This window comes from Pongo pygmaeus, chromosome X (genome assembly GCF_028885625.2).
Source record: "Pongo pygmaeus isolate AG05252 chromosome X, NHGRI_mPonPyg2-v2.0_pri, whole genome shotgun sequence".
NCBI lineage: Eukaryota > Metazoa > Chordata > Mammalia > Primates > Hominidae > Pongo > Pongo pygmaeus.
In genome coordinates, this window is record NC_072396.2 from 128,485,598 (window position 1) to 128,509,039 (window position 23,442).

The window sequence follows — 23,442 nt, forward strand, 5'->3', positions numbered from 1 at the left end:
GAGAAGTTTAGAGAAAAAAGAATAAAAAGAAATGAGCAAAGCCTCCAAGAAATGTGGGACTATGTGAAAAGACCAAATCTATGTCTGATTGGTGTACCTGAAAGTGACGGGGAGAATGGAAACAAGTTGGAAAACACTCTGCAGGATATTATCCAGGAGAACTTCCCCAATCTAGCAAGGCAGGCCAACATTCAGATTCAGGAAATACAGAGAACGCCACAAAGATACTCCTCGAGAAGAGCAACTCCAAGACACATAATTGTCAGATTCACCAAAGTTGAAATGAAGGAAAAAATGTTAAGGGCAGCCAGAGAGAAAGGTCAGGTTACCATCAAAGGGAAGCCCATCAGACTAACAGCGGATCTCTCGGCAGAAACCCTACAAGCCAGAAGAGAGTGGGGGCCAATATTCAACATTCTTAAAGAAAAGAATTTTCAACCCAGAATTTCATATCCTGCCAAACTAAGCTTCATAAGTGAAGGAGAAATAAAATCCTTTACAGACAAGCAAATGCTGAGAGATTTTGTCACCACCAGGCCTGTCCTAAAAGAGCTCCTGAAGGAAGCGCTAAACATGGAAAGGCACAACCGGTACCAGCCACTGCAAAATCATACTGAAATGTAAAGACCATCGAGACTAGGAAGAGACTGCATCAACTAATGAGCAAAATAACCAGCTAACATCATAATGACAGGATCAGATTCACACATAACAATATTAACTTTAAATGTAAATGGACTAAATGCTCCAATTAAAAGACACAGACTGGCAAATTGGATAAAGACTCAAGACCCATCAGTGTGCTGTATTCAGGAAACCCATCTCACGTGCAGAGACACACATAGGCTCAGAATAAAAGGATGGAGGAAGATCTACCAAGCAAATGGAAAACAAAAAAAGGCAGGGGTTGCAATCCTAGTCTCTGATAAAACAGACTTTAAACCAACAAAGATCAAAAGAGACAAAGAAGGCCATTACATAATGGTAAAGGGATTAATTCAACAAGAAGAGCTAACTATCCTAAATATATATGCACCCAATACAGGAGCACCCAGATTCATAAAGCAAGTCCTGAGTGACCTACAAAGAGACTTAGACTCCCACACATTAATAATGGGAGACTTCAACACCCCACTGTCAACATTAGACAGATCAACGAGACAGAAAGTCAACAAGGATACCCAGGAATTGAACTCAGCTCTGCACAAAGCGGACCTAATAGACATCTACAGAACTCTCCACCCCAAATCAACAGAATATACATTTTTTTCAGCACCACACCACACCTATTCCAAAATTGACCATATACTTGGAAGTAAAGCTCTCCTCAATAAATGTAAAAGAACAGAAATTATAACAAACTGTCTCTCAGATCACAGTGCAATCAAGCTAGAACTCAGGATTAAGAATCTCACTCAAAACCGCTCAACTACGTGGAAACTGAACAACCTGCTCCTGAATGACTACTGGGTACATCACGAAATGAAGGCAGAAATAAAGATGTTCTTTGAAACCAACGAGAACCAAGACACAACATACCAGAATCTCTGGGATGCATTCAAAGCAGTGTGTAGAGGGAAATTTATAGCACTAAATGCCCACAAGAGAAAGCAGGAAAGATCCAAAATTGACACCCTAACATCACAATTAAAAGAACTAGAAAAGCAAGAGCAAACACATTCAAAAGCTAGCAGAAGGCAAGAAATAACTAAAATCAGAGCAGAACTGAAGGAAATAGAGACACAAAAAACCCTTCAAAAAATAAATGAATCCAGGAGCTGGTTTTTTGAAAGGATCAACAAAATTGATAGACCGCTAGCAAGATTAATAAAGAAAAAAAGAGAGAAGAATCAAATAGATGCAATAAAAAATGATAAAGGGGATATCACCACTGATCCCACAGAAATACAAACTACCATCAGAGAATATTACAAACACCTCTACGCAAATAAACTAGAAAATCTAGAAGAAATGGATAAATTCCTCAACGCATACACCCTTCCAAGACTAAACCAGGAAGAAGTTGAATCTCTGAATAGACCAATAACAGGAGCTGAAATTGTGGCAATAATCAATAGCTTACCAACCAAAAAAAGTCCAGGACCAGATGGGTTCACAGCCGAATTCTACCAGAGGTACAAGGAGGAGCTGGTACCATTCCTTCTGAAACTATTCCAATCAATAGAAAAAGAGGGAATCCTCCCTAACTCATTTTATGAGGCCAGCATCATCCTGATACCAAAGCCGGGCAGAGACACAACCAAAAAAGAGAATTTTAGACCAATATCCTTGATGAACATTGATGCAAAAATCCTCAATAAAATACTGGCAAACAGAATCCAGCAGCACATCAAAAAGCTTATCCACCATGATCAAGTAGGCTTCATCCCTGGGATGCAAGGCTGGTTCAATATACGCAAATCAATAAATGTAATCCAGCATATAAACAGAACCAAAGACAAAAACCACATGATTATCTCAATAGATGCAGAAAAGGCCTTTGACAAAATTCAACAACGCTTCATTCTAAAAACTCTCAATAAATTAGGTATTGATGGGACGTATCTCAAAATAATAAGAGCTATTTATGACAAACCCACAGCCAATATCATACTGAATGGGCAAAAACTGGAAGCATTCCCTTTGAAAACTGGCACAAGACAGGGATGCCCTCTCTCACCACTTCTATTCAACATAGTGTTGGAAGTTCTGGCCAGGGCAATTAGGCAAGAGAAGGAAATCAAGGGTATTCAATTAGGAAAAGAGGAAGTCAAATTGTCCCTGTTTGCAGATGACATGATAGTATATCTAGAAAACCCCATTGTCTCAGCCCAAAATCTCCTTAAGCTGATAAGCAACTTCAGCAAAGTCTCAGGATACAAAATCAATGTACAAAAATCACAAGCATTCTTATACATCATTAACAGACAAACAGAGAGCCAAATCATGAGTGAACTCCCATTCACAATTGCTTCAAAGAGAATAAAATACCTAGGAATCCAGCTTACTAGGGATGTGAAGGACCTCTTCAAGGAGAACTACAAACCACTGCTCAAGGAAATAAAAGAGGATACAAACAAATGGAAGAACATTCCATGCTCATGGGTAGGAAGAATCAATATCATGAAAATGGCCATCCTTCCCAAGGTAATTTACAGATTCAATGCCATCCCCATCAAGTTACCAATGACTTTCTTCACAGAATTGGAAAAAACTACTTTAAAGTTCATATGGAACCAAAAAAGAGCCCGCATCACCAAGTCAATCCTAAGCCAAAAGAACAAAGCTGGAGGCATCACACTACCTGACTTCAAACTATACTACAAGGCTACAGTAACCAAAACAGCATGGTACTGGTACCAAAACAGAGATATAGATCAATGGAACAGAACAGAGCCGTCAGAAATAATGCCACATATCTACAACTATCTGATCTTTGACAAACCTGACAAAAACAAGAAATGGGGAAAGGATTCCCTAAATAAATGATGCTGGGAAAACTGGCTAGCCATATGTAGAAAGCTGAAACTGGATCCCTTCCTTACACCTTATACAAAAATCAATTCAAGATGGATTAAAGACTTAAATGTTAGACCTAAAACCATTAAAACCCTAGAAGAAAACCTAGGCATTACCATTCAGGACATAGGCATGGGCAAGGACTTCATGTCTAAAACACCAAAAGCAATGGCAACAAAAGCCAAAATTGACAAATGGGATCTAATTAAACTAAAGAGCTTCTGCACAGCAAAGGAAACTACCATCAGAGTGAATAGGCAACCTAAAAAATGGGAGAAAATTTTCGCAACCTACTCATCTGACAAAGGGCTAATATCCAGAATCTACAATGAACTCAAACAAATTTACAAGAAAAAAACAAACAACCCCATCAAAAAGTGGGCGAAGGACATGAACAGACACTTCTCAAAAGAAGACATTTATGCAGCCAAAAAACACATGAAAAAATGCTCACCATCACTGGCCATCAGAGAAATGCAAATCAAAACCACAATGAGATACCATCTCACACCAGTTAGAATGGCAATCATTAAAAAGTCAGGAAACAACAGGTGCTGGAGAGGATGTGGAGAAATAGGAACACTTTTACACTGTTGGTGGGACTGTAAACTAGTTCAACCCTTGTGGAAGTCAGTGTGGCGATTCCTCAGGGATCTAGAACTAGAAATTCCATTTGACCCAGCCATCCCATTACTGGGTATATACCCAAAGGACTATAAATCATGCTGCTATAAAGACACATGCACACGTATGTTTATTGCAGCATTATTCACAATAGCAAAGACTTGGAACCAACCCAAATGTCCAACAATGATAGACTGGATTAAGAAAATGTGGCACATATACACCATGGAATACTATGCAGCCATAAAAAATGATGAGTTCACGTCCTTTGTAGGGACATGGATGAAATTGGAAATCATCATTCTCAGTAAACTATCGCAAGAACAAAAAACCAAACACCGCATATTCTCACTCATAGGTGGGAATTGAACAATGAGAACACATGGACACAGGAAGGGGAACATCACACTTCGGGGACTGTTGTGGGGTGGGGAGAGGGGGGAGGGATAGCATTGGGAGATATACCTAATGCTAGATGACGAGTTGGTGGGTGCAGCGCACCAGCATGGCACATGTATACATATGTAACTTACCTGCACGTTGCGCGCATGTACTATAGACCCTAAAGTATAATAATAATAGTAATAATAATAATAATAAAAAAGAAAAAGAAAAAAAAAAGAAAATAGGCATAGTGTTTTAGGCAGCAAAAACAGCAAAGGGAAAAATGAAAACTTAGAAATGGAAAGACAGAAGATACACAGGATGTCAGCTGATTCACTTTAGAAGAGAATGTAAAACAAGGTTACAGACACCAAATACCCCTTAGTTTACACACACATGAAGATATAGTGGCTGGTGTATAATAGGTGCTCAATAAATATTTATTTAAATGAAAAAAAAAATACAAAAATTAGCCAGGCATGGTGGTGGGCACCTGTAATCCCAGCTATTTGGGAGGCTGAGGCAGGAGAATCGCTTAAACCCCGGAGGCGGAGGTTGGAATAAGCCGAGATCAAGCCACTGCGCTCTAGCCTGGGCAACAGAGCAAGGCTCCATCTCAAAAAAAAAAAAGAAAAAAGAAAAAGAAAAAACGAGAAAAATTTCTTCCTTCCTTCCTTCCTTCCTTCCTCCCTCCCTCCCTCCCTCCCTCCCTCCCTCCCTCCCTCCCTTCCTTCCTTCCTGTTCTGTATCCATGTTACCTTCTTTTGGCAGAAGCTTGCCCATTTCCTTTGAGAAGATTCTTTTTTTGACACTGGATACATTCCGGTAGGAATATTGATCTAGATACCCTGCCCTCTCCTAGTGTAGGAGTAGTGATGTGGACCCAAGCTAGGTCAATTAGAAGCTTCCTCTTGAATTTGATTTATGAATGGAGTAATAAAAAGACCGCAAAAAGTGTTAAGCAGTTTTTGCTCTACATCTTCTGGAGCTCCCTGGTTTCTGCTTTGGTTTCTGAGGAGTTGGTTTTTCCAGTCTCTTCTTAAACCTGTTCGCTGCCCTGTAGTCTTCAAATAAATTCTCTCTTTTCCTAAGTTAGCCAGAGTTGGGTTTTGTCACAACCAAAAAACTCCAACTCATATAAGGGTGGTTCATTAAATCATTTGGCAAATATTTATTAAGTACTTACTATTTGCCAAGGGCTGTGCTAGTCACTGGGGAGGGCTTTCCGAGGGTTTAATGGGCTGATCTCTTTTGTCAATAAGAAAGAAAACTGGGAGTTAACTCTCTGCCTTCATTATAAGTGCCAAGAAAAAAAAAGAGACTCTAGGAGACTCCCAGTGCTCCACAAGAGAATAATTAACTATAATTAAATAAAGTTTAATAGAAACAATAAAAACACTAACGTTAACATTATGATGATTTTGTCTAGTTGAATTAATTCAGAGCTTTAATAATTTCCAACTTTGTAACAAGTTTCTTTAGAGGTCATAGTTATTGTTATACTCCTGAGTAAATTTGGGTAAATCCTTGTTGCTCACCACTCAGGCACACATTACATAGTGTTGCCTATGTGAGAAGCAGCTCTATCAAAAACCAATGCCAATTATTTGAGGCATTTGCATTTGGGACTTATTAATAGCCATGGGTGAAAAAGATACTCACTTGGTACTTACGGCCTTTAAAAGATGAAGCAGTAGTTTGAAGGAACAAGTGGTTTGGGAGAATTAAATACTGATTCCTATTGTACCCCATTGACATACACAGTTTAAGCTCTGATCTTGTCTTAAATAATTGTAATTGTGGAAACTGCTCCATTAATAACAATTTTAGTAACTTTGGGGGCTTAGTAATTGGTTTCAACATGACCTTTCTATTGAAACATTTAGACTCACTCTCCTTTCAGATTCCAGACATAGAACTAGTGTAGATTCTTTGGCATAATTGATTTGGAGTTCAAATGTAAAAGCACTCTTTTCTCTTACAGAAGCATCTGAATTCATATCTCATGCATCTCTTGATCAGCAGCCAAATGTCTCTTTGAACTGAACTTTGGTTTCAATTGCCTGTGAAAGAACACGATTCTTCTCATCTTCCTCCAAGCATTCTTCTTCTTGCAATTTTACTTGCCCTTGAAAGAGCCTGTCTTTGCAATTGGCCCTTGCATGGGTGTCCCTTTAAAACTGGGTTTCCAGATCCATAAAAATTCTAATTTAAAATACTATTGGTTATGACTTCCTGTTCTTGGTAAAAGAAAACAAATACTCTTGGTGATTTGAAACTAAGATATTTTCACCTTCGGGACAAATTTTGTAGCATTTAAATTTATTCATTGTGTGGAGAAAAAACAATTATTTTGAAAAATTGATGAAATTTTTGAATATTCTCTTTAATCTGTGATATTTTAGAAAAATTCAAAACTCAACTCATACAAATCCATAAAATGATGGGCCACAAAACTCAATGCAAGGAAAAAAATAATCAATGTGCCCTACAGCATCCCCAAAGTAAATTGTGCTAATATGATGTATTTTAAGCCAGACCATCTTGGAAATAACCTTCAAATTTGGTGAAAATATGTCCACTTGTTTTTACAACTAGAGAACAGACAAAACTAGAGAACAGGTGTTAATTACATACAGGTAAGACATAGGTGATCTGTGCAGTCATTGATAACCCTGGCCCTTTCTTCCCTCACTTCTGCTACTCATTAGTACCTCCACCAGAGGGCAGGCAGTAAAAGAGAAAGGAAAGGAGAGGACAGGACATGAGGCTCTTGCAACTCGACAAAGAACTTGAAACTCTTTAAGCCCATCTCTGAATTCATTCTGAGGTCCTGGTGGATCTCGTTTATTTGAATGACAGTATTAGCTCTGATAGGGAACTGAGTCCCAATCATGACTCAGCCACTTCAGGTAGTCAAGAACTATTTACTGAGTGTCTGGTATATGAGGCACTGTTCTGGACACTGGGGATACAGTACAGACAAAAACGTTAGTTTGTGGAACTCACAGTCTAGTGTTGTATTATAATCCCCATGAGCCTCAGTTTCTTTATCTGTACCATGGGGACAATAACACTGGAGTTTCTGTGAGCATTTAAATGAGATACTTAAGCACCTAACAAAGTTTATTATATTTTAATTTATACCTTGTACAGTTTTATATAGTGCCTATACAATTTTTAAATTTTATACTTTACAGTCCATACAGTTTTATTTATTATATTATTTATTATAATTTATAGTCTGTACATAGTCTATGTAGTGTCTATAAAGTTTTGAATTCTATTTGACATCATTCCATAAACACTTATCTATGAGTGATTCTACTTAGTATTTTAATGGTTATACAACATTTCATTTTGTTGATTTGTCATAACACTTCAACATTGCTCTATTCTATTAGATACTTGGTCATAGAAAGTTCTCAGTAATTATTTGTTGGAAAAAATGCATGAACATCACATACTTATATTACTTGCATCTTTTCAACATTATAAATAACACTTTATTTTCTGAATAATGTTTCTGGTAACTGCTCTAAAAGTAGGATTATTGTATCAAAATGCATGACACAAGGCATGAATAGTTTCATGATCCTCAATATATATTACCATCATGCTGCTGTAAAGACTGGTACTAATTTAAAATTAATAACTACATTGTGGTTTAATTTGTATTATTTAATTATTAATATTGTTGAATTTCTTTCGTATAGTTACTTACTATTTGAATATCCCTGTAGTCAGGGATGTCTTTGTGGACCAGGACAATCTCGAGAGAAAACAGGGCAGGCCTTCTATGTAAGATGTTAGCTGCAAGAGCACAGATAACCACCTGAGCCATGAAGGCATCAGGAACAGAAAATGAGGTGACAGAAGGAAGAGCCATGCAGAAAAAAAAAGGGAAGGGCATAAGAGACAGATGTTACAGTTTTGCCAAACTTACAGATGACAGATAAAGACTATTACCACAAAGGAGAACCTTTTTGTTACATCATATCGAGGGTGGGGCTGTTTTGTGCAATGAGCACCTGCAATGTTGCAAGTGAAGCTGGTGAACCCTGGTATCTTGGTTGGAGTTGAGAGTGCTGATGTAGCACTAGGCATGGAAACGTTGATGAATTAGTATGAATTGGGGCCTGGTTTGCAATGTGATTTGCATATCTGTGGTTTGGGGTTATGCATGCCGTATATTTACCCCTTTGCCCTGAAGAATAAAATTGGTTGAGTAGTTGAAATTAAGCAATGAATCTTCGATCTGAAATGGTTTGGTAAAATAAGCAATTGTGTGGTTTTAAAAAATACTGCATGTTGAAATATTTTCAAACCTACAGAGAAGTTACAAGTGCAGCGCAAATAACTTCCATATCTGTTTCACCTAGATTCCTGTTAACATTTTACTGCATTTGCTCCCTCTTTCTCATATTTATATAAACATTATTACATATATAAATAATATATAAACATTATTATATTAATGTATATATATATATACACACATTAGTCTTTTTCTGAACCACTTGAGAGTAAGCTGAAGACATGATGTTCTATGATCCTTAAATATTCCAGTGTGTCTTTCCCCTAGCAAATCCATTCTCCTAACCTACCAGCATACAGCTCTCCAGGTCAGGAAATCCACATTGGTACAACACTACCACTCAATCTGCAGACCCAATTAAAACTTTGCCAACTGTCCCAACAATGTCTCCTTTTCCTTTCTGGTCCATGATTCCATCCAGGAACACTTAGTTACCAGCAATTAGTTGTCATCAGTGTCCATCTAGTATTTAGTTGTCGTATCTCTTCAGGCTCCTTCAATTGGAGAGAGTTCCATAGATTTTTCCTGTCTTTCATGTCCTCAACAGTTTTAGCAACTACTGATTTTACATTTTGTAGGATGAGCCACGTTTCCTTATGACTAGACTCAGGCCACATTTTCTTGGCAGGAATACCCTAGAAATGATGCTGTGTTCTTCTTGGTGCATTGCATCAGAGGGCACACAATGCCAACCTATCCTGTCACTGGTAGTGTTAACTCTAATCACGGGGTATATTGGTGTCTGCAGGTTTCTCTAGCATAACAATGTCCCTTTTTTTCTCTTTGTAATTGATCAGTATTTTGTGGGGAGATATTCACAGATTATGCCAACATCCTGTTTCTCATCGATCTTCCACCCACCACCCTTAACTGCCTGAATCAACCAGGCAGTTAATTCAGTTATGTTATGGTGGCCAAATATTGATTCTCATTCCCATCAATCTTTCTACACTTATTAGTTGGCATTCTACTGTATGGAACAGAAGGGCTTCTCCTCTGTTCCAGTTATCTATTGCTGTACATCAAGCTAGACCCAAATTTACTGGCTTAAAACAACAATAATTTAGCTCATGAATCTGCAATCTAGGCAAGGTGATATTTTAGCTGGGGCAGTCAGCTGGGGTTAGAGGATCCAGTTCCAAGGCGGTTCATCACTCACATGACTGACTAGTTGGTGCTGTCTTTTGACTGGGATCTCAGCAGAGGCTGCCAGCCAGAACCCTCACATGAGGCCTTGCTATGGAGCTGCTTGATTTCATCCCAGCATTGGGGTTGAGATTTAACAGCAAGTATCCCAAGAGAGCAAGGTGGAAGTGCATGGCCTTTTTCTAATACAACCTCAGAAGTCACACAGCTTTCATTTCCATTGTATTCTGTTGGTTGAGGCAGCCATAAATATCTATATAGGGTCAATGGATGGGGACATAGCTCTTACCACTTGATGGGAAGATTGTTAACATCACGTTGTAAGAACAGCCTATAGGATAGAATATATTGTGGTGGGTATCTTTGTAGATATAGTCTGCCCTATCCTTTATTTATTTATTTATTTATTTATTTATGTCAATATGGACTCATGGCTTCCTATTTTGTATAAACGGTTGTGATCCATTACTATCAACGTTTATTTTGATGCTCAAATTTTCCCAGATTTGACCACTGGGAGCCCCTTTCAAGGTGGTCTCGGTGTCCTTTTGACTTGTTCCCATTATTCTTTGAGCACTTTCTTTAGTGGAGTGTGGTATATGAAAAGTATTATCTGAGCTCTTGGTGGGCTCATTGCTGCTGGGCTATTATTGCTTGTAGGTGCTCTTAGCAGACAGGGCTGGAAAATATATGTATGTATATATTAATACATACATGTGCATATATACACATATGTACATCTATAACTATTTTTATATCTTTCTGAGTATATATATTTAAAACATGAATTTATACCCAAACCTCCAATTTCAACCCAGAATGTTAACATTCGGTCTGGTCTTCCTCCTTTCTGTTTTTAGTATCTTCCCCAACAGTGAGAAGCCTGCCACTTATCTTCAATATAATCTTCACTTATTTGCTCAATTAATGTAAACAGTCTCTAAACCACATGAGTCTCCTCTCCCACCTACCACTTCAACACCCTATCACAAGTGATCTACATTCTCAAACAGGATCAGGCACATTACCAACGAGCTTCCAGGTGGCATTCTGCACCGCTTCAGCATCCCATGTCTTTGGGCACCAACACACACTCCTCCAGCACATCTCTGCACAGCTCCCCTCCTCTCTGAAACTGGTCAAAATGTGGTACAGGGTCTTCACTTTTTGAATATCCACACTAGCTCCTTTTTCATCTGTAAAAAATGCAAATTTGATCATGTTGTTTCCCTGCTTAAAACCCCTGAATGACTTTCTGGTCCTTAGGCTAAATCCAAAAACTATAATATGGCCTACAAAACCCTACATCATTTGACACCCTGCCTGCTTCTTCAGTATCATCTGAATTATTTCTCTGGGTTCAGTCAGTTTCCCAGAGTGGAATCTTCCAATCTTCCGCTTGGCATGTGTAACCTGGCTGTCAGTATTTTGGGAACTGAGTCAAGGATGGGGACTGGAGGTCTCAATGTTCAGAAGGCAGACTTCAACTTAATCCCAGTTTTCAACATAGCGTCTCAGTGGGCCCTCAGCTGTGGTTGGTTTAAATGTTTTCTCCCGTGCTGGGATGGAGGGAGGGATCTGGGGGCTGTTTCTTATCAACATGTTCAATCAATCATCCTGTTTTCAACTCCATACCAAAACTCCCACTTTCAGAGATAACTAGTACCCTCAAAACCTGAGCTTTTTGAGGTTTGGAGTATAAACCGCATCCTTGGGTTTTGGCTTTTTCTAATCTGCTAAACCACTCATTTAGCCATTTTCTAGTTTCCATATTTGCACATGTACATGCATGCACGTGTGTGTGCATCTTGCTTATTATAGCCTCTCCCCCTTTTTCCTTTGTACTCACTGCATTTGGCCTTTTAATCCCCTGTTCTTTTTTTGTGGGATCTTAGGAAGGAGCTCAGATAAGTGCATGTGTTCAATTTGCCCAATTTAATTGGAAGTGAAATTGTTTTAAATAACAAACACGTTTCATTTTAAAGCCAATCCCATGAACAAAAACTGGATTTCCTAGAATCATGAAATATTATAACAAAAAATGTTCATCCAGTCCATTGTTTCTTGTCTTTTTGCTACCAGGTATCTCTTTCATTATATTATATCTACCCCTCACTCCAACCCCACAATTGAAAAGATTCAGACTTCCAAACCTTAGTTTGGGAACCTTTGCTCAAGTCAATGCCCTCGTTTTACAGATGAAAAGACTGAGGCCAAGAGATAGAAGTGATTTGCTAAAGTCTAACCACTAATAAGGGGCCAAGTTAGGATGGGCACCCAAGTCTCCTACTTCCTCCTCTGCTGCTTTTCTATCTAGGATGTGAGATTTCTGACTGCCCCCAAACTGATGGGAAGGTGAGGGAAAACTTTCCTTCTGACTGTGGTTTTTCTTAGCAACATCATTACTGGCATTGAAACATTACTTCTTCTGGTGGCTAAGAGGAAAATGCTCTCCGCCACCTTGAAGGCCACAGGTGGCCAGACATTCTGGCAATCACTGGAGCTTTCTCAGGGCCACAGGGGAACTGTTTGTTTGAAATGTAATAAAGGTTCCTTTACACCAAACGTGGAGAAAAAGCTGCGCTGGGAACACATCAGAATCAGTGTGAGAGGTCTTTTCTAGCCACTTAACCAGCCAATCAGCAAGGGGGCGCCTGCTGGGAACTCTTTCCTCTCCTGGAAGTTACCAGGGATACACGGGCTTGGCCCTGAAGGGGCTTCTGATCAAATTGCAGAGAACAAACAGCTTATCGAACAGCTTATAACCTCTCTAAAGGCTGGACCTTTCTTATTTCTTGTGGGCCTCAGTGCCCCAGGCCTCCTGCTGGACACATGTTAGTTACCTATAGCTTAATTAAAGCTTTTTTGGTGCATTATTTCCTCTCCCCAAAGTGGAAATAATGAGTGAGTGCTGAGTTGATGTGACCACGTAGCCCCATTCCCCAAGGTAAAGTGACTACATACATTTTGTCTTGGAAACTCACTGCCTTCTGCAGAGTCCTTTTTCACTGGTAAAGGTTAAGTTTTGCTATTCTCCTGGATCTTTTGAAAATACTGCCTATAAATGAGGAAGCTAGCAATAAAACCCCTACTGTTTGTATAGGCTTTGTAGCTTACTGTGATCTCATTTAATCTCCTATCTTGTCTTTTTCCTCAGTGCTTTGTACACAAATGTTATTGATTCCCTCCAGAGGCAGCCATGTGTGGTAGAATAAACAGCATGAGTCTGGAGTTTTAGCACCCACCTCTTCAACGATCTGAGTGCTGTTAGGCAAGCTGCTTGCCCTCCCTAAGCCTCGATTTACCTGCATACAGAACGAGGAAAGGGTTTGGACTCCACAGAATCTGAGGCCTCTCTAGTTTCTCATTGGAGTGCAAGTGCCATTGTGTGGTTTCTGCTGTGGGTGTGGTTGTTCCAAACCAAAGGGCAGGGACAGGATGCAGTCTGGTGATCAGGGACAGAGGAGGAGAGACACAGCAGCTTTGCACATTTGTGGGTCCTTACTCCCTCTCCTTAGATTTCCCAGGCTGTTTAAGTTCATGATCTCAGGGCAGCGCCTCTCCGCCCCCTACCACACACATCATGCTATTCAAAGTTTCTTTCCCAGGGTCTACTTTAAAGCCAGTAGATTTTCAGGGGTCTCAGATCTTCTTATTGCTTGCCCTCTTGACATCTGAGGCCTGAAAAGAACTTGGGTTGCCTGCCTAGGCAGGCTTCCGGAGGCCTCAGCCTTCTGTCTTCCGGGGCTGGCGGTAGGAGGGTGCCTGAGCACAGGCAGTCATTGTTTGGGTATTGACTCAAAGGAGAAGGAGCCACAATGCACAGGAAAAAGGATGAGCTCATGACAGCTAAATGAAAAGATTCTTATCTTGGAAACAGCGGTTTCTTATGCAAAACAAGGGGCGGCAATGTGATTGTGCCCAAGGAGTACATTCAACAACAGGGATTTCAAATGGAGAAGTTATTTTGCATACTTACAGGAGGAGCAATGGGCCAGATTGTTCATTAATTAAAGGGGGGGGGGTGCTGAACCCCCTACACACACAGAGACACACACACCCTGCAGAACTTAAATAATTCATTCGCTTTCTCCTTTTTCTCCTCAGTCCCAGATGATCAGCTGAGAGACAAATGTTTTTTCAACCCTAGCCACCTCTGGAGAAAGGAGGGGAGAGAGGATGGGGGAGGACGGGAGAAGGGATGTGGCGGGGAGGGGAGGGGTGTCACAGATAACTAGAACAGCAGTGATCTCTCAAACATTTCTATTTGGTGTTCAAATGTATTGTACGGAGCTGGTGATTTTTTGTTTCCTTTTTTTCCGCCCGGGAGATTTACCTTTCTAGTTCTGTTTGATTTCATATGAAAGAAGTCTGAGCAAATCCCCACTGAAGAGGAGTAGAGGAAAGGAGAGAAATGCAGAGGGTGCAGGTCAGGGAGGCCAGGAATATGTTCTTTGACCACAGTCCCTCTCTTTCCCCAACTCTGACACGTGGTCCCCTGAGGGGAAGGACTAGATCTGTGGCTGTCCTGGAAATTCCGGAATGTAGGTCACCCACTAAATGGGTAATGCCAGAAGTGGAGAGTAGAGTTGTATGTGGTTGCAGGTGGGAGGCATCAACACCGCCCACATATCTTTCCTATCAGCCAGACTGCTCTCCTTCTACCCCAGATCATCTTTTGATTTAGGAATAAGAATGGTTATCATCTATCAAGTACTTTCACATTCATTACCTCTTTTATTATCCCCCTCACATGTGTTATACATGTTTGCCAGATACTTTCACATATATTAGCTTATTTGAGTTGCTCAGGGACCCTGGGAGATAGCTCGGTATTACTGCACCTGTCTTAGAAATGAGGATACCGAGGCTCAGAGACACTAAGTAGGTTACTCAAGGTCACACGGCTCAGAAATAGCAAAGCTGGAATTTGAACCCACATGGGTCTTGATATCAACATCTGTGCTCTAAACTGCTATGCAATGCTAACTCTCCTCCCTTTCCCTCATTCTTCCCTACATCAACTTTGCCCTACTGTTACCCAAAAGGCAAACTTCCCATGTAGTTGGCATTCTGGCAAGCAAAGCAAGGACGGAGGTCTTTCATGAATGTGAGACACTCCTCTCAACCATGCATACCATCATTATGGAAGGCAAACTAAGGAAGAAAAGCCTCATAGATCTCCTCTCTACCTCAGGCTCACATATAGGATTAACTTCTTTTAAGTGAGGATTATTGAGGTATAATTTTCAAACAGTAAAATTCTCCTTTTAAAAGTGCAAATAAGTTTCAACAAACATATCCTATTATGTCACCACCAACACAATCAAGACAGGATATTTTTATTACCCCAATAAGTTCTCTTGTGCTTCTTTGTGGTCAGTCTGCTCTCTCCATACACAGCCTTTGGCAGCCTCTGATCTATCTTCTATTCCAGCAGTTTTGCAGTTTCAGAATGTCATATTAATGGAATCATAGAATATATACTCTTTTAGGTCGACTTCTTTCATTTAGCATAACGTCTTTCTTCCTTCCTTCCTTCCTTCCTCTTTCTTTCTTTCTTTCTCTTTCTTTTCTTTCTTCTTTCTGTCTCCTCTCTCTCTCCTTCTCTCTTTCTTTCTTTCTGTCTTTTCTTTCTTTCTCTTTTTCTCTCTCTTTCTCTCTCTCTTCTCTCTCCTTCACTCTTTTTCCCTTTCTCTCTGTCTCTCCTTCTCTCTCTTTTTCTCTCTCTCCTTCTCTTTTTCTCTTTCTTTCTTCTTTTCTTCTCTTCTCTTTCTTTCCTTTTCTTTCTTCTTTTCTGCAGGGTCTCACTCTGTCACCCAGGCTGGAGTGCAGTGGCAGAATCATAGCTCCCTGCAGCCTTCAACTCCTGGGCTCAAGCAATCCTCCCATCTCAGCCTCCTGAGTAGCTAGGACTACAGGCACATGGCACCATGCCCTGTTAATTAAACTTTTTTTGTTTTTTGGTAGAGATGGGGTCTTGCTGTGTTGCCCAGGCTGGTCTCAAACTTCTGGGCTCAAGCTATCCTCCTGCCTTAGCCTCCAGTGCTTTTGAGATTCATCCATGTGTTAGTTCATTCCTTTGTATTGCCAAGTAATATTCCATTGTATGGATGTGTCACAATTTGTTTATCCATTCGCCAGCTGATGGACATTTGGGTTGTTCCCAGCTTTGAGTGATAATTAGTAAAGCTGCTATAGACATTTACTTACAGGCTTTTGTGTGAATGTGTATCTTCATTTCTCTTGGGTAAATAGCTAGACATTGGGTTACTGGGTCATAAGGTAAGTGTATCTCTAGCTTTATAAAAAACTGCTAATGGGGTTCAGTACATGCTACTTCAAAATATGGCATCTTTGCATTTGAGAAAAAGCAGAAGCAGGAAAGTCACTCCCAACTTCCCCCTGCCCTTCTCCTCTGAAGCAGGTCAGAAAACCCAGGAAGGAAATCCAAAGTTGTAGGTCCTCCAACTTTGTTCTTTTGAACAAAATCCTTCCTAGGTTTTCTGCTCTTCCCCTGAAATAGGTCATAGGACCTTCATGTGAGAGGTGTCTTCCGTATACCTGGAGGAAAGGAACAGCGTTATCTCTGAAGACAAAGGGACACAATGAAATCTGAACAAACAGGCCTTGCTAAGTTTCCCCCAGTTTATTACCATTAGATCATACCCTTTTGTCTTTCTATCATATTTCTCCATGATTGTCCACTCTTCATCAAACCTACTATGAAATATACTCGGGTTTAACTATTTCTTTGGGTCTTCATTTCTTGATGAAGCCTTCCTTGTCATGTACAACTTATATTAAATAAACTTGTTTGCTTTTCTCTTGTTAATCTGGCTTTTGCTACAGGGGTCTCAGCCATGAAACTAGAATTGGTAGAGAAAGAGATTATTTTTCCTCCTCTATACTGTTAAACAGTTTCCAAAGCAGCTGTACTGTTATGAACTCCTACAAGCAATGCATAAAAATTCTAGTTGCTCTTCATCCTTGCTAATACTTGGATAATGTCACTCCTTTTAATTTTAGCGATTCTAATAGATGTGTATTTTATCTCATTGTAGTTTTACTTTGCATTCTCCTAATGATGAATGACGTGAAGTGTCTTTTCATGTGCTTATTTGTCATCTGTATCTCTTCTTTGGTGAAGTGTCTATTCAAATCTTTTGCCCATTTTTTAAAAGCTTTATTGAGGTATAATAGACATATAAAAACTGCACACGTTTAATGTGTACAACTTGATGAGTTTGCACATGTGCATACTCTCATGATACTATCACCACAATCAAGGTAATAAACATATCCATCACCACCAAAAATTTTCTTGCATTTCCCCCCTTTTTTTGTGGTAAGAATGCTTAACATGAGATCTACCATCTTGAGTTTTTAAGTGCACAATACTGTCTTGTAAACTATAGGCACTATGTTGTACAGCAGATCTCTAGAACTTATTCATCCTTGCTGCCGATTTTTAAACTGGGTTGTTTGTTTTCTTATGATTGAGTTTTGAGAGTTAATTATATATTCTGAATACATGCCTCTTATCAGATATGTGATTTGCAAATATTTTCTTCTAGTCTGTGGCTCTCCTTTTCATTTTTCTAGTCTTATCTTTTGAAGAGTTTGTAATTTTCATGAAGCTCAATTTTCTTCCATTGTTCATGCTTTTTGGAGTCATATCTAATAGATCTTTGCCTAACTTGAGGCAAAGAGAGGCAAAGAAACAAACTCTTGAAAACAAAGAGTTTTCTCTCATGTTTTATTCTAGAAGCTTTATAGTGTTAGATTTACACTCATGTCTATGAGCCATTTTGAGTTAATTTTGTATATGATACAAGGTAAGGGCTGAGGCTCATTTTTTTTTTTTGCATATAGATGTCAAATTGTCACAGTAATATTTGTTGAAAAAACTATCCTTTCTTCACTGAATTGCTTTTGCACCTTTGTCAAAAATCAAGTGACCACATATATATGGGTCTACCTATAGACCTCTATTCTGTTCTGTTGATCTATATATTTAGCCTTATGCCAACACCACGCTGCCTTGTTTATTGCAGATTAGTAATAAGTCTTGAAGTTAAAATGTAGGTCCTCCAACTTTGTTCTTTTGAAAAATTGCCTTGGCTCTTTTATGTCCTTTGCTTTTTCCATAGAAAGTTTAGAATCAGCTTGTCATTTTCTACAAAGCAGCCTGCTGTCTTTTTGGTTGAGATTGTGTTGAATCTATAGACCAATTCGAGAAGAACTGACATTTTGACCCTATTGAGTCTCTGATCCATGAAAACAGAATGCCTCTCCAGTTTTTTTAGGTCCTCTTTATTTCATCAATGTTTTGTAGTTTTCAGCATACACATCTTGCACATATTTTGTAAATTTATTCCTAAGGATTTCATATTTATTATGTTATTATAAATGGTACTGTTATTAAATTTCTGTTTCCAATTGATATGCAATTAATTTTCGTATACTGACTCTGTATCCTATGACTTTGCCAAACTCAGTTCTAGTAGCTTGTTTGTACACTCTGGGATTCTTTAGTTAAATGATCATGATGTCTGTGAATAAAGACAGTTTTATTTCTTCCTTTTCAATATTTATGTCTTCTATTTCCTTTTCCTTGCTTAATTGCTCTGGTTAGAACCTCCAGTACAATGTTGAATAGAAGTGACAAGAGAAGACATCTTGTTCCTCTTCTTAGGGGAAAAAGCTTTCAGTCTTTTACCATTAAGTATGATGTTAGCTGTGGGTTTTTCATAGATGTGCTTGATCAGGTTGAGGATACTTCTTTCTATTCTTAGTTTCCTGAGAGTTTTTTTTTTTTAAATCATAAATGGATCTGCATTTTATCAAAAAATTTTAATGCATCTGTTGAGATCATTCCTTGGATAAACACTACTTGATCATAAGGTATTATCCGTTTTTATGTATTGATGGATTTAATTTGCTAACATTTGGTGGGGAGATATTTTCTGTCTATGTTCATGAAGAATATTGGTCTGTAGTTTTCTTATGTCTTTGTCTGGTTTGGTATTCATTGGGTTTTGGATTGAAGTTATTTTTTAAGTAGTGGGGCTGAATTCAGGGCTGGTTTGAAGCAACAGTGCTTTATGAAGGCCAAGTTTCTCTTAGGCTTTCCTTTCTTTTGCTTTCCTTTACTTTGTTGGGCCACACTACTGACCTTTCTTCCTGCAACTGCAGATGGCGCTGGACCCTCAAATAGTCCCCCTGCTGCTCAGAGCTCTGGACTTCTATGTCTTTCTTCTTTGCTCCACTTCCAAAACAACAACACAATGCATAAAACAACAGAGACCTGCTTCTTGTGTGTGATAGTCAGCTAATCAGATACATTGAAACTCGTGCTGAAAGACCTGCAGTCATATCTTTCTCTATGCTTGGAGTTGACCTGATTGAGCTCCGAGGCGCCTGCATACACTGTCACCAGGGTCTAAGGGATGATGAGGGGATTACATCCAGCTTGTGAATGGGAGTACTTTCACATTGTCACCTGTACTTTGCAAAGATTTGAGAGTTCTCTGTAGTACGCTGAGTATTTAACAAGCATTCTGATGCTGAGTAATGATTACAGCTGTACATAAAATAGAAAGATTAGCGTCTCAGTTGCCTGCTTAATATGTAAATGTATCCAGTTATGTGTGAGTTCTTTTAATGAAGTAACTTGCACTTCTGCTTCCTACATTGAGAGTGATTGATGGAAAAACAAAACAAAACAAAACAACTCTACAACTCCATCAGAAATTAGTAGCCGGCAGGCTTTTTGGAAGAGCCCTCTGGGGCTGCCTGGCCTGGAGCTAAAAGGCAGTGGGACTGGGGCTTAGCCCTGGTTTTACAATTGATTTCTGCTTCTCTGGGCATTAGGAAGTAGACGTCCTTATCCCCCCATCCGAGCTCAGAGGGTTGTTGATGATGGATTGCAAAATAACTCCACTCACCTGTTCACTTTGGATTGGTTCTCATTCCAACATACAGATATGGATGATAAAAGTAGAAACTACCAGGCACTGGTGCTGACTGCTTTGCTCATATTACTCCCTTTCATCATCACACCAATCTTGGAAGATATGCATTAATATAGCTCCACTTTACAGGTGGAGAAACTGAGGCACACAGAAGGTAAGTCCCTTGCCTAATCTCACTCTATCAGTTAGTGGTTAGACTGGGATTCAAATTCAGATTTCCATGGCTGTTGCCCCCAAACTCTTCTTATCATGACACTTCACTGTCTTTCTCACTGCTGAGGTTGGTGGCATCTGTCTGTGAGAATTATCTCACTTGCCTGTAACTGGATGAGCTTGAAAAGATAAGAAGTGTTCTGTGCATCTGTGATGAAGAGCTACAACCAGACAGTGGCTAGGGTTGAGCATCTCCTTCTGCACACTGCCACATACACTGCTTTCAGCCTTCCATGACAAGGGTAATGATTTGAACTGCATTTCTCCTAAAGTCTGGCTTAAGAAGAGTGTTAGACTTCTATCTGTTGTCTCTGTAGCAGTGAGAGGCTTCTTTCCCTCTGCAGAGGTCCCACAGTGAGTAGGGAATGTTTCTCCACTGACTGTCTCTAATTGGAAAAGATTTATGTATAGCACTTGTTATATATCAGTACTTCTCTAATCACTTTATAAATACACACACGTCTGTTAACTCATATGATCCCCACAACCATCCTGTGAGAACTCTTATTATTTCCATTTCACAGATGGTTAAACTGAAGCACAGAGAAGTTAAGTAATTCACCAAAGTCCCCAAGCCAACGAGAGGCAGAATGCGGCTTTGAACCCAGAGAATGTAGTAACCCCAGACCTGTGCTGGTTCATAAGGTAGCCACTAGCTACAGGTGACTATTTCAATTTCAATTTAAATACGTTAAAATGAAATTAAATTAAAAATTCAGTTTCTCAATCACACCAGCCACATTTCAAGTACTTGACAACCACATGTGGCTAGTGGCTACTGTATGGGATGGTGCGTGTATAGAACACTGCCATCATCACAGAGAATTCTTATTGTACAGTGCTGGGCTAGAGTCTGTTCTTTTAATTTACATGGTGTGGCCCTCTCAGAATACAATCTGAGTATATCTCCCTATGTTGTTGAGTTGGTTTCCACTTATCTTTCTCTCCAATTTTCTATCCCTCTTCTTTTTTAACTTGAGTGATAAGATAGAATAGAATTTTTGACCCTTTGAAAACCAGGCTGTAAACTGTGACCTAAGCCTCTTCTACTAACCTACCCCTTCCCCACCACCCGGACCTCAGGCTCCTACTGATACTTTCATGTTCAAAGAGCTACAACCTCTACTCAGGATTTTGCGTTAGCCTTGCAGGCTCCTTCTGGAAGTCCCAAGTCATGGCAGGGAAGGAAAGGGGAAAGGATGCCAAGCGGGTGTAGCCCCCTTGCTATTTCTTTCTCCAGACTTTGCCCCTTATCAAATCAGTCTGATATGTTGTCTAGAAGGAAAGAAAAAAAATAAAGGAGCTTCCAAATAAGCACCACACAATAGAAGTCGACAGCAGTTCTCCTCTGCTACACTAACTTATATCGGCATTACGACAAAATTCCCCAGGGCTGGGACAAACAGACATGTGATTGATGATGATAACCGAAAGAGATTTTTGTGGGGTTTCAGAGGTGTAACAAAGTGGGGTACTCCTTACCAGAAGGTGTCTATAGGGTGGGGTTTTAGGGAAATTGACAAGGCTCTATGCTCCTCCACCCCTCAAATAAATCTCCCTCTAGGCCTTCCAGGAAGTCTGTAATGTCTCCTTCCCTTCAGAGGGAGCGTATGCTGTTTAATTGTTAGCCAACATATCACATCAGAGGGACACAGTATTGTTCATTCTCCCCCTAGGGCTCTGAGCAAGACAAGGGCAGGGTGGGGACATTCTGGATGGGTGGGGAGTCATTTGCTGAAAAGTTGCAGATGTACCAGACACACTTCAGTTAGTTCTTTTGTTGGCCTGTGGCCCTGTCTGCAGGTTCAAATTCAGGAAGGAAGCCTTGCAAAGACTCTCAATCACCACAATGCCCTTAAATTCATGCTTGTCAGGGCACACCAGGACCAGGATCTATCTTTCTTTCTCTTTTCTTTTCTCTTCTCTTCGCTTCTCTTTTCTTCTTTTCTTTTCTTTTCTTTCTTTCTTCTTTCTTTCTTTCTTTCTTTCTTTCTTTCTTTCTTTCTTTCTTTCTTTCTTTCTCTTTCTCTGTCTCTTTTCTTTGTCTTTCTTTCTTTCTCTTTCTTCTCTCTCTCTCTTTCTCTCTTCTTTTTTTTTTCCCACAGGGTCTTACTCTGTCACCCAGGTTGGAGAGTAGTGGCGCAATCACAGCTCACTGCACCCTCTAACTCCTGGCTCAAGTGATTCTCCCACCTCAGCTTCCCGAGTAGCAGGAACTACAGGAGCACACCACCACACCTGGCTCATTTTAAGTTTTTTTTTGTAGAGATGGAGTCTCACCATGTTGCCCAGGCTGGTCTCGAACTCCTGGGTTCAAGCAATCCCTCAGCCTTGGCCTCCCAAAGTGCTGGGATTACAGGCATGAGCCACTGCTCCCGGCAATAATGAGCTTTCAAAAAGAGAAAGGGAGGCCACTGAATGGTTATTTGTCGTTAGGTTTTGGCATTTGTGGTTGATACAGCGGGTGCTTTGCTGCCATATTGCCATATTGACAGGGGGTGTGAAAGAGTGGTAACAAAGACTATTTATTCCACCAAGCACCCAGGCCCTAGGGGAGAGGTGACTTGGACAGCCCATGTCTGAGTTAGTGCTGTCCTTTCTTCTTGTTCCTATTCCTGGAAGCAACCTGTTGCCCTCATGTGTGCTGTTATAAAACTTTTTCTTTTTTTCTTTGGCACGATCTTGGCTCACTGCAACCTCCACCTTCCGGGTTCAAGCAATTCTACTGCCTCAGCCTCCCAAGTAGCTGGGATTACAGGCATGTGCCACCACGCCCAGCTAATTTTTTGTATTATTATTATTATTATTATTATTATTATTATTTTTGTAGAGACGGGGTTTCACCATGTTGGTCAGGCTGGTCTTGAACTCCTGACCTCAAGTGATCCACCCGCCTTGGCCTCCTAAAGTGCTTGGATTACAGGAGTGAGCCACTGTGCCCGGCCGTTATGAAACTTTTTCAATATGCTTTTCAGGGTCCATCATAATAGTAATAACAAGTCCTTGTGCTTGAATAGCTGGCTGCAGTTTGTGCAGCATTTTAAAATCCTTGATCACACCTCTCAGGAAAGCAGTATCATCTCCATTTTGATGATGAGATGGAGGCTGAGAGAGACCTCAAGGTTTCTATGCAAGGTAGTGTTTGAGTGGCACCTGACTGGAATCCCGGATATCTGGTTAACCTTCTGCAACCTGAAGCTTCTAGTACCTCATCCTCTGTCTCCTTTGTTGGGCCTTTGGGAGGGAATAGTTTGTTGCCCA